Below are 2,517 nucleotides of genomic sequence, written 5' to 3' on the forward strand. Positions count from 1 at the left end.
CTAGTTTGTTTTGTTGATTTTACAGCAATCCCTCACACTGAACATGCATGGAGCAACAGTGGAAAGGAAAAACTCACCTTTTACAGGAAGAAACCTCCAGCAGAACCAGGAGCTAGCTGAGTACAAGCAGCCATTTACCCTGGCCGATTGGAGGCTTGATAAGACAGAGCAGAAATGAACTAATGTAGAATGATTTTCAGTGTTCATAAAGTAAAAAGTTAATAGCAGAAGAACAGTGGAGAACTCACTCTTTCTCACTGAAGAAAGAGAGTGTACAATTAAAATGATAGCCTTTTTCTAAGATCTATCTATAGATAGATCCGTCTCACGCAATCTTTCTCCCCCATCTGAGAGCACCACTGTGTTCTCAGTAAATTATTTTGAAAATATACATATTTTCAGATATATATACATATTATATGTATATAATGATCAAATCATGAAGAATATACACAAGTAAAAAAAACTTGTACTATCAAAACTCAGGACATTGTCCCTCTAAAAACTAAAAGGCTTTGCTCGTAAAGTGCCATGGATGTAATAAACACAATATTTATTAGAGAATCTTACCACATTTACTTGATTTGAATTTACTTAATCAGGGAAAACACAAAACAATGTTGCAAAATTTTAAAAAAATGTTGTCCATAGGCCCTTTAGTTCTAGGTCAGTCTCTTAAAAAGTCTGACCTGTAAAACTACAGATAAAAAGAAACATTTTAATGAAACTAGCAGTAGAATGAGAATTAACATAAGCATACTTTTTTTTTGCAAGATCTAAATCTTCACATTTACACCCAGTCAAATCAAAGGTTATTTGTATTTAAAAATAAGTATTATTTGGAATTTATTTCAGGAACAGCAACCAGGATTATTCCCTCTGTTTTATTGTCCTCTTGAGGGTGCTGTAGCCTTATTTAATTTGGTTTGTCAAGATAAATCTAATCAAGCAGCAGTATCTCTGTCCTCTTTGGGTTTTGCACAGAAAGACCATAAAGAGTAGATGGAAAATTACAAAATAGCTTTTCTTTATCATTAAATGTTCATGTAAAGAAGTGTTGATTGTTAAAAGCTCCCCTGAAAAGAAGATAAGGCGTACCTGTGTTTGAAGAGTGGAAGGCAGGTTTCTGTTCATGTGTGTTAAATCTGCCCCTCTCGTATTGATTGGTCTATTATAGGATGGAGAGAGAAGTGATGTTTATGCTGCGTTCANTATTGTCANAAACGGCTGGTGTGTGTGTGAATAGGAGTACAAAGGTGTGTATTTGGCCATGTATTTGATAGTGTGTAAGGACCATTTCCCTAACAAATATGTTGTGGACTGCTCTTATGGGGCCTATAGTCTGGGCCTCAAAAGAAGTGCTGTTTTTGGGTTATGGGTTAGGTCTAAGACTAAGGTGTGAATTGAGTTTGGGTTATTTTTAGGGTTAGGCCTAAGGTAGGTGTCAGGGTTAAGCTATAGAAAATAATGAAAAATGAACGGAAGTCAATACAACGTCCTTGTGAAGATAGAAAGACAGAGAGAGTGTGTGTGAACTTTTTGTGAGTGCTCTTTTTCTGTATGACATTTCTGATTTCTCCTGTGACTCACAGGAGGCTGACTCACCAATGCTCTAGCTATGTGCGTATGTGTTACGTATTAATGGATTATTTGTTGATTTTCATCTCTCCAGCTCTCTCTGTAATACTGACTCATGAGTTTTAATTACATCTCATGCCCCATTTAACCACAGTATTTCCAATGCAATAATGAAGCTGCTTGGGTCCACTCAGCTACAGGATACACTTCTGCCAGTGTGGCCTTGAATGTGCCACACTTCTGTTTGTCATTACTGGGTTGTTTTGAGTTGTTTAGATTAATTTATCCTAGTTCCATTATTGTGTTTAATAATGGAAATAAAAATAAAAATAAAAATAAAATAAAAATACAAACAAGGCTGATCTAACACATTTAAATGTGTTAGATCAGCCTTGATGTGTGTTATTGTTTGTAGTCCTTTCTCGGTTATTGTAGTTTATTATGTTTTACTAGTTATTCCCTACTACTCTAGTTTTATTATGTGTCTTATGTCTAGTTATTTTTAAACATTGTGCATGCGAGGACTGAGGCAAACGTAGAGGACTGTATCAAATGATACAGGTTTTATGTGTGTGGGGTCGGTTGGACCTCATTTGGAAACACAAGGGTTAATGTTAGATTCACTTCCTAGTCCCCAGTGTGCTCTCCTTCGCTACTTGTGTCACTTTCTCTCTCTCTCTCGCTCATTCATTCTTAACCCCCAGTCTGTCTTCTGCTCTCTCCTCTCACACCTGCATTCCATTAGCTAATCAGCTCAGGACATTTGTTCCAGCACTCACCCTCCCCTAGCTGGTTCCTCCTCTTATATCCGTTACTTCCCTGTTGTTCTATTTTACGTAAAAACAAGAGAATTATTTCTCCAAAATAATAACCTTTTTCAACCTTTATAGCTCCACTGTTGAAATCAGACTCTAACATTCACAAATGACATTGAAATAA

The sequence above is a fragment of the Poecilia latipinna genome, unplaced genomic scaffold (assembly GCF_001443285.1).
Source record: "Poecilia latipinna isolate Pla-1442-1.1 unplaced genomic scaffold, P_latipinna-1.0 Scaffold1752, whole genome shotgun sequence".
In the NCBI taxonomy this organism is placed as follows: Eukaryota; Metazoa; Chordata; class Actinopteri; order Cyprinodontiformes; family Poeciliidae; genus Poecilia; species Poecilia latipinna.